This window comes from Rhineura floridana, chromosome 1, assembly GCF_030035675.1.
Source record: "Rhineura floridana isolate rRhiFlo1 chromosome 1, rRhiFlo1.hap2, whole genome shotgun sequence".
Classification (NCBI taxonomy): domain Eukaryota; kingdom Metazoa; phylum Chordata; class Lepidosauria; order Squamata; family Rhineuridae; genus Rhineura; species Rhineura floridana.
Window position 1 is genome coordinate 28,174,643 of NC_084480.1, and position 16,095 is coordinate 28,190,737.

Sequence of the window (16,095 nt, forward strand, 5' to 3'; positions counted from 1 at the left end):
CTTTTCCTCAATGACCACTCACATTTTTCTGATATCAGTCAATTGCAGAAAGAAATCACCCCCACAACCAAACACAAAACAGATTTTCTTCCTTTAACAATACCAGGGTAACTAGTGAAAATTTATTTAAGAGCCCTTCTGAAACAGACCTAAGGCTCATCTTGTCCAATATCCTTTTCTCACAGTAGAGAACCAGATGCCCATGAGAAGCCTGCAGGCAGGACCTAAGTGTAACACCACTCTTCCCCCTTATGATTCTCACCAGTTGGGATTCAGAGACATACTGCCTTTGACAGTGCAGGTAGAGCATAGCCTTCATAGCTAGCAGCCATTGATAGACCAATTCATAGAAAATAGGGCTAATTCACTTAAAAGCTATCCAAATTGGTGGCTGTCACTACGCCTTGTAATTTTATGTGAAGTGTCTGAGCAAGAGTAAACCAGTATATACTTTGAATAAAATTAATGGGCAATCCCATTCGACAAGTATTGCTGCTAAGCTACCTCACAACTCCAGAAAATTAAGAAAAGAGCTATGAATAACAGCCTTTCTAGTTCTATACTGCAGAAAGATATCATGCACTCTTAAATGTATGCTTTTTTATATATATAAAAGAATGCAGTTGTATAGGTTGCGGCCATATTTTCAATTTTTTCTCCACAATCACAAGGTCTGAAAATTCAGTCTTTCAACAGCAACGAAAAGAAAGTTAAGATTCTTAGGTCAGAAGAGTTACACTGAATTACATATTTGTATGCCTGTTTAACCACATTAGATTATCAGTCCCAGTATGCCATGAAAGTGACACAATTTAAAAGAAAGTCAGAACAGCCACTTGTACTGTGTGAAAGCATTAAAGTCACTGAAATGAGAACATGAGCTTTAATAAATGGTATTCAGTAAAACCACTACTGTAACAATTCTGGAAACCTGCATCTGAATTTCAAATAAACTTTGAAATTAGATAGGCCTGTGTGTGTACGTGCCTTCAAGTCAATTGCGACTTATGGCAGCCCTATGAATCCGTGACCTCCAAGAGCATCTGTCATGAACCACCCCGCTCAGATCTTTTAAGTTCAGGTCTGTGGCTTCCTTCATGGAATCAATCCATCTCTTATTTGGCTTTCCTCTTTTTCTACTCCCTTCTGTTTTCCCCAGCATTATGGTTTTTTCTAGTGAATCATGTCTTCCCATTATGTGTCCAAAGTATGATAACCTCAGTTTCATCATTTTAGCTTCTCGTGATGGTTCTGGTTTAATTTGTTCTAACACCCAATTATTTGTCTTTTTCGCAGCCCATGGTATGCACAAAGCTCTCTTCCAACAGCACATTTCAAATGAGTTGATGTTTCTCTTATCCGCTTTTTTCACTGTCCAACTTTCACATCCATACATAGAGATCGGGAATACCATGGTCTGAATGATCCTGACTTTGGTGTTCAGTGATATATCTTTGCATCTGAGGACCTTTTCTAGTTCTCTCATAGCTGCCCTCCCTAGTCCTAGCCTTCTTCTGATTTCTTGACTATGCTCTCCATTTTAATGACTGTGCTAAGGTATTGATAATCCTTGACAAGTTCAATGTCTTCACTGTTGACTTTAAAGTTTCATAAAACGTCTGTTGTCATTACTTTAGTCTAGCTGAAACTTTATAAAAATTAGGAGTCACAGCAGCTCTTCACATCTGCAAACTCCTTCAGTTTGATATAAAATAAGTAGAGCTTGTAATGTATGTTACATATTTCATAATCAACAATGGATGCTGAGAAATAAGCTGTGCATATTTCACTTCTTATTTTAACATTAATTTGGTTATGTTCCAAGATAAAGAACAGCAGGTCTACTTCTCTTATGTACGCACAACTTTTGCATAAGTTCACCTTCAACGCAGTGCTTTTCACCTAGCCAAGCAAGCCTCTTTTCCCCAAGGATATGCTAACTGATTGCTTGGGGAGGTCTAAACTATTTTCTAACTTCGCAAACTACTCTGGTGTGTTCCTTGAGGTACCAGAAGAGAACCGATGTAGTCTCTTCCAACAGACAACTCCTTCACAACTTAGGCAGTTGCACACTTAGCTATCATGTGTTGTAAGCTAATGGCTAAAGTTAATTTTTTTCATGATTTTTTTACATCTATACTTCATCTGGCATTCAAACCCTGAAGAAGTCCATGAGATCTTTTTCTACACACACATAACATGTAATTATCAGACTGCTTTGCCTAGGGATAACTTAGGAGGTGTGTGGTGCATGAGGAAAGGGATCATATCGGACCAGGCTGAGTTTCTTTGTTCTAGAGCAGCCTTCCTCAAGCTTGGGTCCATAGAGTTATTGGACTACAATTCCCACTATCATGGGGATGATGGTCTAACAACATCTGAGGACCCAAGGCTGGGGAAGACTGCCTTATAAAGAGTATGAGAAGCAACAATAAACCTGATGGAGAAAAGAGGCCAGTTTCAGATTTCCTCATACTTGTTTCCACCAATTGTCATCTTCAGCACAGATCTAGATTTTGATAGACACATTCAGCTAATTAGGTATAATTCAGTTATACCTCATGCTACAACAGAAAATGGCAAACATGAACCTTAGATAAACACTTACCTCCAAGACTCTCCTCAGAACGGCTGAGGATTTTTCCATGTTTCCCAGGGAAATTACCGAAAACCCCAAAAATATTTCTCAAACTAAGGACTTAAGATGCCCCCATCCATCTCCCCCTTCCCCTAGTTTAGCACCAGAAGCAATGAAAAAGATGTGCAAGACAGCAGAGGTAGATGTTTTCAACACTGAAACTTCCCTTCTCTGTCAGCCAGACAAACTTGCTAACTGGGAGAGTTACATCTCCTATAGATGCTAGTCACTGGGTTCATATTATGCCAGTGTTAAAAGAACTCTGCTGGCTGATTATTTGCTTCTAGTATTGAATTCAACATGCTGATTCGAGCTTTAAGCCCCTGCGATATAGACAGTAGCGTCTAGCAGAGTGGATGGAGCTACGCTGCTGATTAGGCTTCCAATGCAGCACACTGCTGTCAGTTACCAAGATGGAGAGAGGCAAGGCAGTAGGGAGCTCAGTGCAGGTGCAGAAGGAGTGGCAGACTACCACCTGTTGAACTACCTGCTGCTTTGCCCCTCCCTCTCTCAATAACTGTGCAGTGTTGGGAAGCCTGGTCAGCAACACAGCCCTGCCTGAGCCACCCTGCCAGCTGCTACTGGATATAGAACACCTTCCCCATACAAGTCTCCTTAGCTATTAAGATCTCTGAATGGGGCCCAGCTGTGGTTGTTTTCCTGGCTTGGTAAAAGACTGGTACTGATTAGGAGTAGTGGCAGATTTTTTTAAGGAATATTCTCCCCCATGAAGTCTGCAGGATCAACTGACTGCTGCTCTATTTAAAGCAGCTTACAGCCCTTTTGTGTGGCTGATCTTTTGCGGAATACTTTTTTTGTCTTGCTGTTTTTCCTTGACTTTTTTTTATTAATAGACTTGAACTGTATTATAATAGTTTTTAAGATTTCATTGTAACCTGACTTGTGGGACCATTCAGGGAGAAAGGCTTATAAAAATGATTGATAAAAATACAGCTTACAAAAATTTCAGTTCATATAATATACACATTTCTTTGCATAGCCTTTCATCTGTACAAAATACTAAAATGCTTTACATCCTTCTCTTTAAATATACAAGTATTACATTACACAAAGGTTTTATTTACATCAAAAAGGCATATTAGGCTACATTGTACGGATAGTGTATTAGAAATTGTATAGAATATAGACCCACTTGTTTGCAGAAATCAAAATCATAGGGCCTTCTACTGTGTATTGCTCTGCCTATTAATTCTGAGGCAGACTTGAATGTCAGCTGGCATTTCATCAGGCAACATTTGACTCAGAGTTCTCATTAAGTATACACATTTAGAATTTGTCTATCTTACTACTGCAACAAAAGTACCAATCAATCTTCCTGGATTGCTTCAGGCCATGGGGGGGGGAAGCCAAATGCCACATCATCATGGTGCTCAGGAACATGAAATGTTCTCTCAGCTCCATGTAGAGCTGGATCATAGCTATTAAAATTTGAAATATATTCTGGGCTCTGGCCAGTAGTACTCTTTGATAGGCTTCCAAATGTATGCTTGCCTGTACTTCATATTTGCAAGGTCACCACTATAGCGGCAAAATGAGACATCTCACAGACAGTCCCAAACATTCTGGTCACAGTCTTTATTGCTGTAGACTTAAGTGGAAAAAGTAACATCAGGGAACCATTCAATCATTGCATGAGCTGATGAAACAAGAATCAAAATGCATACTGCAGTTCAACTGGTGACTGCTTCTTGAGATAGCACCTACATAGGACAAAAGATGACTATGAAATTAAACTCCTTGCTTTGCTAAATTTATTTATTTATTTATTAGATTTATATCCCGCACACATACACACTGAATAAAATTATCATAGAACTTTATGGCATGCAATAGAGCTACCAGAGGTGGAAACACTTTTTCAGCCAAAGAGCCACATTCCCTTCTGGGCAACTTTCCAGGGGGTGAGGGGTGTTTACATACCAGGAGTAGGTAGGAAGAAGCAAAAGTGGGCAGAACAATTAATGTAGATTTCAGCTTTGTACAGTTGGCTAGTTTCTACTCCCACACCTTCATCCATGCAAGCAAGATGCATAATCAGAGTTCAAAGACACATTCTAGCCAGGGAAAAATTCTTGAATGTGCAAAGCACAGTTAGTGAGAGATGTGGCCTGGGGAGTGTTCCAAGGACTAGACAAAAAGCCTGGGAGGGCTGCATTCACTCATAGGCCTGAGATTCCCCGTCCCTTTCCTAGGCCAAAAAAGAAAAAGAAAGGGAAAACTAATGCTAGACAAGATTTTTTTTTAAAAAAAACCAACTGTTTTGCCTGAACATACTAAAACAAAAAAATAGCTAATCACTACATGGTATCCTTTTCTGAACATTACAGAAAAGTTGTAACAAGGCTTTATCCTTTCATTACGGTATACAGGAACTGGTGCTGTTACCAACTCACAGTAGGTATTTTGAAATGTTTTAAATAATCTTGAAAAGTATTTGACCATGAAGAATCCCAATGAAATTCATTGCCGTTTCATGTGTTTCTATATTATGGGGATATCAGAACTTCTACCAATGAACTCATTGGTTGTGAAAATATTTTCCAATTAAATTGTAGACTTATGAACTTAAAAATGGGAAAACTCACCAATAAATTTTAAAATTCATGTATCTGAACAAGCCTGCATACTAAGCAATTGCTACAACAATTAAAACATATTGTTTTAAAACAAAATCATCTCTTCATATAATATAGAAACATAATTGAAAACCTTCAGCCAAACTCCCCACATCCCTTTGTATTTGCATTGCAGAATTCAATCTGTTCAAAGAGAAGCAACTGACTTCTGTTTATATATGAGGATTCAAACCAAGATCACTCATGCACCTTTTACAATTAAGACAAAGTGAGACTAACTTCAAAGTAAACATGCATAGGATTAGGCTGTAACAATTATCCACACCTTTTCAGAAGTATGGATTTGTCATTATTGGACAAAGTAGCATTGCTCCATGAGAAAAAAAGGAATATATCTATACTATTTGGTTGGCAACGTAGTAAGTATCATACTGAACATATTACAGGACCAGTTAATTGGATGGTTACAAAATAGGAGTAAAAAAATATCCATAGGGGCTTGTCTAACTGAGAATACTTGTGAAATAGTAGTTGAAATTCAAACATTATGTTTGTTTATTTACGTATGAATAAGCCAAACGCCTTTCACCATAAGATCCAAGGTGGATTACAACAATCTGTAATTACAACAGATAAAACTGTTACAGTTATAAAACAAGTGAAACCATTCCAACAGAACACGATGAATTCAGCAAAAGAGGTGGGTCCCTCAAAACAAAATACCGTAACTGTCAAAGGCCAAGATAAAGAGGTGTGTCTTAAGCATACTTAAAACTGTAAAATGAAGATGCTAGATGTACCTCTGTGGGGAGACAGTTCCAAAACATAGAGACTTCCCACTCTCCACACTTCTGAGAACTATCAAGAGAGCCCACTCTTAACACTATAAAAGGTCAGTAGGAATAGAGATGGTCTTTCAGATATTTGGGGCCTAAGTCATTTAGAGCTTTAAACACTAACATGTGCACCTTGAATTGGGCCCAGAAACCAGCAACCAGAGCAGTTGCTTTAAAACAGGGATTATGCAAGTTCTAAATGGAACCCTAGCCAGTAATTTGGTTGTGTTGTGTTCTGTTGTTTGAATGTTTGTTTGTTTGTTTGTTTGATTGCTTGCACTTGTATACCGCCCCATAGCCAAAGCTCTCTGGGCAGTTTACAGCAATCAAAAACATTAAAACAAATATACAATTTAAAACACATATTTTAAAAACAATTTAAAACACAATTTTAAAATTTAAAACAATTTAAAACACATGCTAAAATGCCTGGGAGAAGAGGAAAGTCTTGACCTGGTGCCGAAAAGATAACAGTGTTGGCGCCAGACGCACCTCGTCACAAAGATCATTCCATAATTTGGGGGCCACCACTGAGAAGGCCCTCTCCCTTGTTGCCACCCTCCGAGCTTCCCTTGGAGTAGGCACCCGGAGGAGGGCTTTGATCTTGAACGTAGTGTACGGGTGGGTTCGTATTGGGAGAGGTGTTCCATCAGGTACTGTGGTCCCAAGCCGTGGAAGGCTTTATAGGTCAAAACCAGCACCCTGAATCGAACTCGGAAACATACGCAAGCGGGCCAGAATCGGTTTTATATGTTCGGACCGTCTGGTTCCTGTTACCAATCTGGTTGCTGCATTTTGCACAAGCTTCAGTTTCCGAACCATCTTCAAAGGCAGCCCCATGTAGACTGCATTGCAGTAATCTAATTTGGAGGTTACCAGAGCATGGACAACTGAAGCCAGGTTATCCCTGTCCAGATAGGGACGTAGTTGGGCCACCAACCGAAGTTGGTAGAAGGCACTCTGTGCCACCGAGACTACCTGTGCCTCAAGTGACAGAGATGGTTCTAGGAGAACCCCCAAGCTACAAATCTGCTCCTTCAGGGGGAGTGCAACCCCATCCAGGACAGGTTGGACATCCACCAATATATTAGACTAATAAGACACTTCCAAATCACCTTCAAGGGCAGTCCTAGGTACAGCACATCGCAATAGTCCAGTCCGGAGATTACCAGAGCATGGAGTATAGAGGCCGAACCATCTTTCTCCAAAATGAGCCATAGTTGGTGAACCAGCCTGAGCTGGAAAGACACTCCTAGCCACTGAAGCCACCTAAGCCTCCAGGACAGTGTTGGATCTCGAAGTGTGCCCAAGCTACAGACCTGCTCCTTCCAGGGGAGTACAGCCATGTCCAGAAGAGGAAGTCTCCCCACCTTCTGAACTTGAGGACTCTGAACTCATAACACAGGATTCAGCTTCAATTTATTGACTCACATCCAATCCATCACTATTTCCACTTTAACCTTCTACTGATTCAGATGGGAGACAGAAAGCTGATTGTCTTTCACATATACTGGTGGCATCTCACTCCAAATCTGATGATCACTCCCAGTGATTTCAGAAAGATGTTGAATAGAACAGAGAACAAGATAGAACCCTGCCAGACACCACAGGACAATCCCATGGCAGTCAACAATGGCTTCTCATATCTGCTTTCTGGAAAGGGCTTTGGATTTGGGACAGAACCACCGAAGTACAGTGCCCCCGAACCCCACTTCCTGAGTTGTTCCATGTTTTCTGGTACTCCAAATGATGATTTGCAATCTTTGTTTGGAGACAGAGATTTGCCAATTCAAATGCCATTGCAAACTCTGGTTTGACAAGCCAGAAAGTGCTTTCCAAGCCACAAGCATGAGGGGAAGAGGAAGCACACATGTACACACTGGTTATTCCCTTACCTCAAGACCATAATAAAAGCCCTGCTGGATCTGATCAAAGGTCAATTTAGTTTAGCATCGTGTTCTCAGTGGCCAACCAGATGCCTATAGAAAGCACATATGCAGGACCTGAGTGCAACAGCACTCTCTCTAACTCAGCAACTAGTATTCAGACACTGAATATTTAACCATGGTTTGAAGGAACAGAGAATGTGTTGAAGGCAGTCACAAGTTGGTATCTCCTACAGCCTATGACAGACTTGATAATCCTTGGCCAAGCAGGAAGCACATACTTCTTGGTTCAGAAGCCCATAATAATAAATCCAGTAAATAACCTGTTTTATTGTGTATCTTAACCTCAGAAATCAACTTTTTCACCAAGTCTCTTTTTTCTCAATATTTGATAAATAGCCATGATTCAGTATTACTGAACACATGCTTTAACATGTCTGCTTTCATTAAAGTCAGATTTCCTTCTAAGCCAGGCTAATTTTCAGAGATGCTTACCCTAACTGAAGGCTTTAAAAAGCTGTTTTAAATAAACAATAATGCATTTTAATTATTGACTTTAATCTATCCCAATGCATTGATTGTGAACACAGTACTATATTTACAAAGACTTTCCATTGTTTCATCCTTTCAAAAAACTGCCTGTTGCAACTCTAAACTTCAACAATTTGTGCATGGATGTGCATATTATTTATATACATACATAAAAAAATGAAAATGGACTGCCTTCAAGTCGATCCCAACTTATGGTGACCCTTTGAGTAGGGATTTTATGGTAAGCAGTATTCAGGGGGGGGTTACCATTGCCTCCCTCTGAGGCTAGTCCTGCCCAGCTGGCTAAGCATTGTAGAGTAGTGGACAGTGTGCTCAACTTGAACTAGGAGAACTTGGGTTCAGATCCCTGATTCACCATAGCATTACCCTCTCTCTGCTTAGTTTACCTCAAAGGGCTATTGTAAATATAAAAACAGGCTAACCCAATATATGTTTCCTTGAGCTCTTTGTAGGATGGGCTGTATACAAATATGAAGATAAAAAATGTATTGATTTAAGTTCCTGCCCTCAATGAGTACTTTTCATATCAGTGTTAAGTAGTATGAATTGTATTATGCAAAACAGCTATTTTCAAATGGTGGGCTGAGACGCACTAAGGCTGACAAGCTGTTAGCCTTAGGTCAAAGTAATAGAAAAAGCAGGAAAGGGGAAGTCTTCAACATCATGAGGTATGTCTTCTCTAAGAAAGTATTTGAGAACCAGCACTATCAAGAATGAGAGTGAGACAAATACTAGAAAAAGTGCCATAATTTTAATTTCAAAAGCTTAGATTTGTGGAGAAATCCTTTTTAAACAGTCTTGCCTGTAGCCTTAACATCATGAAAGTATTCATGATGTTGATCTTAGAACAAAAGAAGGGCCAGGCTTAATTAACAGTTGGAGTCTGCATAGCAGCAGGAGGGCTACAGGCTTTCTATCAGTTACGTGAACGTTTTGCCTCGTACTGGTCTAGATGGACAAATAGACTGGCCTTGGTATAAGGCAGCTTCCAATGTATAAAGCAGAGACCACAGCAATGAGAACACTTATATTTAGAATTCTGTCAACATAGTCATCACATAGGACTCCAGAGGGCAGTGGATCTCTTTCATTGCTGATGGACAAGACACCTATCCCTGGGAGGAAAGAGAGATTTTAGTTTGTGCTTGTCCAAAAATGAAATTTAAAGATTCCTGGACATTAATGGCAACCACATTTGCAGAATCCTATCCATAGGTCCTTCAGATTTTCATTCCCACCAGGATATTTCACAATCTAAAATAATAGTTCATTTGGAACATAGCATATTTTTCATGTAATCTATCAAGATCTGAACAGGGTAGTTTATAACAGATGCTATTGGAGGTCGCTGATTCATAGGGTCGCCATTAAATCGTAATCGACTTAAAGGCATATAACAATAATAATCATGCAAGTGTTGAACATTGGGACTTGAGACATTCAACACACACTGAAATAAACATGATTTTGCATATTTGTAACATATGAAGTCACACTGTATATGTTAATGATTATACTTCGATAATATACTGAAGTCCTAATGTGACAGATATCCCATGATCTATTTCTATGCACAAATTGTGGCAATGTATATGTAATTGTGATAAAGAAGTTGTGGCATTCCACATTTTTCAATATTAATCATCCATGTTCTTGTCAAAGATGTTACTTGATATAATCAACAACACAAAAATGATCTAGCCTTAACCATAAACCAAACCAAGATGTTAAGAAAAAGGTATACAAAAATAACATATATTGAAGAAACAAATTAAGGGCGGGGAATCTGTGGCTCTCCATATATTGCTGGACTACAAGTACCATAATCTCTGACCACAGGTCATGTTGGCTGAGGCTGATGAGAGTTGGAGTCCAACATCTGGAGGGTCACAGGTCCCCTACCTCTGAATTAAATATTCATACTGAACCAAAATACTTGGGTTTTATAAGACCCAGCAGGCGCAGCTTTGTTTTTAAATTGTTGTAGTTTCCTGCTGAAGATCATGTGGGGTTGAAACCTGTTCAAGCCTTTGATATCTCTTACACCATACTGTTATATTGTCAAGTTCATCAATGTTTATTTTCTGTTGAATACATTATGCCATTTTGGTTCATTATGTTTGTTTAGTTGATTAAATTACATGTTATCACTGCATTCTTGATACAATTATCCATTTATACTGTGATAAAAGCAGGGATTCTCAAGTCTTCTAAAATATTTAAACATTTCTGATGTTAAATAAAAATGGGTAGTTTAGAGCTTGTTTACACATTCAGTATTTAGAGGCAATTATCCCAAAGTCTCAAACTTTCACCCTGTCTACAGGAAAAAAGAATTGCAGACTATTTCAGCTCTTTTTCTTGACTATTCCTCAGTCATACAAAAGTTACTGTCTTTTTTTCAAGCAGGGTTGGAAAGGCTTTATTGCAGCTCACCAATGAAGTATGTCAGCTGACCAGGGGCTCAATAAACTTTGATTTCTTGGCGATCTAGAAGACCACACGGCATTACTCATGAAGAGCATTCATCTTTACTCTAGTTGAGCAGTCAGAGATAATTACCAGACTAAAACAACTATTATTTGCCCTTGAAAGTAAGAAGTTTTTAAATAATTCTTCTTTTTGCCCTGAAACAACTGTTAGGGATCAGAAGCAGTCATCTTACTCAAAAGCATTCTCATCTAAAGAGAATCAACAGAAAATCTCTCAATCTTCAGAAGAAACGGATCAAATAATAAATTATCAAGAAAAAAATCCACAACAGTGCCCAAACTGACTAAGAACCAATTCTCCGGCACTTAAGGATAGGGGCATATGTAAATCCGGGGGTGATGTGACAAAAAGGGATGGGGACCAATGTATACAAACGTTGGGCGGCAGACGATGGAGTGGTGCTGATGGCAGACCATGTCAGACTAGAGGAACAAGGGATCGATGTGTAATATCCATCCCTTGTTCCAGGTCTGCCTATAACCTGAAGATAACTGGGGGATGCAGGATTCCAAGCAACCTTCGTTTGCTGTTGTGCAATGCCAGGTCTGTGGAACAGAAAACATCTTGCATCCATGATACGATCTTGGATGAATCTGCAGACCTGGCATGTATAACGGAGACCTGGTTGGACGAAGCCTCGGCACCTATTCTAGAGGCAATGTGCCCGCCAGGTTTCCGTTATGCACAGCAGCCGAGGGAAGGAAGGCGGGGAGGGGGAGTGGCTGTCATCTATCGGGAGTCTCTGGTCTTTGCCAGGTCTCCTCTCCATGGGACCAAGTTTGTTGACTGCATGTACTGGAGGCTGGGCCCGAAGGGCAGTTTAGGGATCCTGCTCGTGTACCGCCCGCCTCGCTGCACAGCAAAATCCCTGGCTGAGGTGCTAGAGGTGGTCTCGGGTGTTCGTATGATGTCCCCAGAATTGTTGGTGGTGGGTGACTTCAACGTGCACGCCGAGACCACTCTCAATGGAGCCCCTCGGGATTTCCTGGAAACCATGACTTCCTGGGAACTGCACCTTAGTAATACTGAGCCCACCCATGTAGCCGGTCATGCTCTCGACCTTGTATTTGTCCTGGGGGAGGAGAAAAGTGCTCTGAAGTTAGGGACTATTACCTCTACCCCTGTGTCATGGTCAGATCACCATCTGGTAAACGTAGACTTCTCGATGCCACACACCCTCTGCAAAGGCACAGGACCTATTAGAATGGTCCGCCCCAGGCGTCTGATGGATCCAGAAGGATTCCTGATTGCGCTAGGGGAATCGGAACCTGCTGAAGGTCACTCAGTCGAAACCCAGGTGATGGACTGGAATTCAAAGATCACCAGGACATTAGACCGAGTGGCCCCGAAACGTCCTCTCCCCCTGGAAAGATCCCAGACAGCACCATGGTATGCACCACGGTTGCGTGCTCTGAGACAGGAGGTGAGACGACTAGAGCACCGGTGGCGTAAGTCCCGCTCCGAAGATGCCTGGACACAAGTTAGAGCAGCAGTAGCTGCCTATCATGTGGCAATAAAGGCAACAAAGAAAGATTACTTTGCTGCCTCTATTGCATCAGCAGAATGCTGTTCCAGGAGGTTGTTCCAAGTGGTCCGAAGCCTGGTTGGTCCAGTTGCTCAGGAACCCTTGGAATACTCAAAGGCCTCCTGTGACAATTTAGCAAAGCATTTTGCTGATAAAATCGAACATCTAAGAAGCTCGATTTCGCATACCGTGAATGCAGATAGTGGACCAGAGTTGACCAGTCATAATGTGATCCAATGGGATCGGTTTCGGCCTCTTCCTTCTGAGGATGTGGACAAGGTGCTGTCAACTGTGAAACCTACCACCTGTCTCCTTGATCCATGCCCGTCATGGCTCTTTATGAGCTGTAAAGAGAAATTGGGCGAAGGGATCAAGGCGGTGGTAAATGCATCCTTGAATGAGGGTGTATTGCCATTAGCCCTCAAGGAGGCAATTATAAAGCCCATCTTGAAAAAGCCCTCCTTGGATCCCCAAGATTGAAACAACTTCCGCCCAATTTCAAATCTACCATTCTTGGGCAAGGTCATTGAGCGAGTGGTGGCCAATCACCTGTCAGCGCACTTGGATGAAACGTATTATTTAGATCCATACCAATCGGGTTTCAGAACTGGACATGGAACTGAAACAGCCTTGGTCGCTCTGGTGGATGATATGAGGAGGGCATTAGATAGGGGAGAATCCACCTTTTTTGTCCTCCTCGATCTCTCAGCGGCTTTTGATACCGTCGACCATGGTATCTTGCTGGATCATCTGGAGGGATTAGGAATAGGAGGCACAGTATTAAACTGGTTCCGTTCCTTTCTCTCCGATAGGCACCAGCAGGTGGCATTGGGAGATGAGGTTTCAGACCCTTGGCCCCTCAATTGCGGTGTGCCACAGGGCTCTATCCTTTCTCCCATGCTATTTAACATCTATGTAAAACCGCTGGGAGCTATCATCAGGAGGTTTGGGCTGCAGTGCCACCAATATGCGGATGACACTCAGCTCTACCTCTCATTTAAGTCCTCACCAGAGTCGGCTGTGGAGACCATGTCCAAGTGTCTGGAATCCGTGAGTGGATGGATGGGAAGAAACAGGCTAAAGCTGAATCCTGATAAAACTGAGGTACTGCTCGTGGGAGACAAGGGGGGGTTGGGAAACATCGACCTGGTATTTAATGGGGTAAAATTGCCCCTGAAGGACCAGGTCCGCAGCCTCGGGGTGATCCTTAATTCCAAGCTGTCCATGGAGGCTCAGGTTTCACTGGTGTGCCGGGCAGCTTGGGGTCAATTGCGTCTCATACGAAGACTGCAACCCTACCTTCCTGTCCACCAGCTCCCACTCGTAGTACATGCTCTGGTCACCTCTCGTTTAGACTACTGCAATGCGGTCTACGTGGGGTTGCCCTTGAAAACAGTCCGGAAATTACAGCTGGTACAAAATACGGCGGCTCGTCTACTTACGAACACCCGCCGTTATGATCATATTACCCCAGTGCTGTACAATCTACACTGGCTTCCAGTTATTTTCCGGGCTCAATTCAAGGTGTTGGTATTAACCTATAAATCCCTGTACGGTTTCGGCCCAGTATACCTGATGGAGCGCCTCCAACGTCATAAATTGTGCCACCCTACAAGATCTGCCACTCAGGGCCTCCTCTCAGTCCCGTCAACTAAAGTGATTGGGTTGGTGAGGACTCGGGAGAGGGCCTTCTCTGTGGCGGCCCCCACGATTTGGAACTTCCTCCCAATAGATCTTCGACATGCCCCTTCCTTATATATATTTCGCCGAGGCCTGAAGACTTGGCTTTTCCATCAGGCCTTTATGAACTTGAGACTTCTAAGGTGAACTAGCTTCAGAATTGTATTACTGACAACTCTACTAAATATTGTAATTTTGCATTGTGCTATACTGGTTATATTGTTTTTATTGTATCATATTTTACCATGTATTTTATCGTGCTTTATTGTACGCCGCCTAGAGTGGCCATTGGCCAGATAGGCGGCCTATAAATTAAAGTTTATTATTATTATTAGTATCTTAGTGGGTCATAAGTTATGCAGACCTGCTCCAAGGTGATTTTGCATGTGACATGGAATAATACAAAGAAAATGTGCAAATAACATATCCTTTTTCCAGTTTTGGGTCCTCACCTGAAGTACTTGAAAGGGGAGCACACCCATATCCCCAGAGTAAAGATGTTTTTGCTCCTTTTGAGCCCAAAGCCACAGAAGCACAGCAAAATTCACAAGTCACTTGTTGTGGGTATGCTACCACCACTTCCACACTGTGTCATAATTCATAGTTCTATCCATCCACCAGAGACACAACCCTGCTATTGTTTACAAGGATTACTGATCTGGATATTAAGGAAGGAAACAAGCTGAGAGTACCTGCCATGCGGTACTGAATCATGTTTAGCTTATTTCAACCTCACATTCACCACTTGAAAGTAAAAACAGATCAGAGGTTAGGAATATGTTTAGGAACTGTTATCCGAGGATCACTGAGCTGAAAACACATACACAGGTAATAGCAGTGTTCACTTTAAGATATCAAGGGACAAGCATTAAAGATAGCTAGCCTCAGGTTAGTTTTAGAAAAAGTATAGCATCACGCAGGATGCTAAATAAATTTCTCTTCATATGTGGGCTTAATCTTCTGAAATGAGTTTGAAGAAATAGACAAGGTAATAGAAATCTGTTAATGTTTTCAAGTTAATGTTACATGCAGTTAAACCAATGTAATTGTGGTAATAGGAGCTCTAACACAATATGGGAATGAGCAGGACTGCATGGGAACAAAAGAAACAAAAAATCCTTGATAAATAAGGAATTCTCAGTGTCTCCAGGACTGGCAACTACAGCATGCAGATGGCATAGGCTGAATTTTCTAATGCAACAAATCAAAGTAACAATCTTGAAAAGAAAGATTAGAGACTTCCCCGTAAACTAGTTGTTTCTCCTTCAGTACTTTCAACAAATATATGAAATCTGCATAAACTAGCACAGCACAAAGCAGTTGTTTTTTTTAAAAAAGGTATACACTGGACAAATACAAAACCTGGACAACTAAAACAAGCTCCTTTAAAACAATCCACTTTTGAACTACAACACTGAATTTCAAATATTTTTCTACACTGTATTCCAAATTTAACTTAGTCCCAATTCAGATATTACCACAGCAGCACTCTAGTCTCACATTGCTCTAGTAATGTTCAGATAGAGAAAACACATATATGGGATGAATAAAGTGGTACCTTTCTACTGGGGAGTCATCTGGCTCCTAGTAGGACCTAAATATTACAATGAAAACATTATAGATTTCACTATAATGCTTTCAGTAAAATGTAAACGCTGTTAACATACTAACAGATTGCTGTTAAGTAAAACCAAGCAATTGAAGTGTTTAAAAAAAGGGGGAATGTATATGCCTGTAACTGAAGTATGAAAAAAAATCTATAGCAAATATTCAAAGCAGCCAAAAATGTCACTATAATGAGAACTCTAACCAACACCTTGTCTTAAGATTTATATCCAAACATATTAAAACTCAGCTTGCCTATAGGGACTGGCAGTCATGAGTTTAA

The 16,095-nt window shown here is 41.0% G+C and overlaps 1 protein-coding gene across 4 annotated transcripts in view; it reads right to left on the reverse strand.

Moving 5' to 3' along the window:
* Window positions 1–16,095, reverse strand: part of RICTOR (RPTOR independent companion of MTOR complex 2) — a 124,027-nt gene that overhangs the window by 106,280 nt on the left and 1,652 nt on the right. Inside the window, exon 2 of one of the 4 annotated variants that reach the window (XM_061616786.1) lies at window positions 15,766–15,801. The exons of the other annotated variants lie outside the window; for them this stretch is intronic. The gene's annotated coding sequence lies outside the window, so the exon portion shown is untranslated. The remainder of the gene's footprint in view (window positions 1–15,765; window positions 15,802–16,095) is intronic. 4 annotated transcript variants of the gene reach the window in all.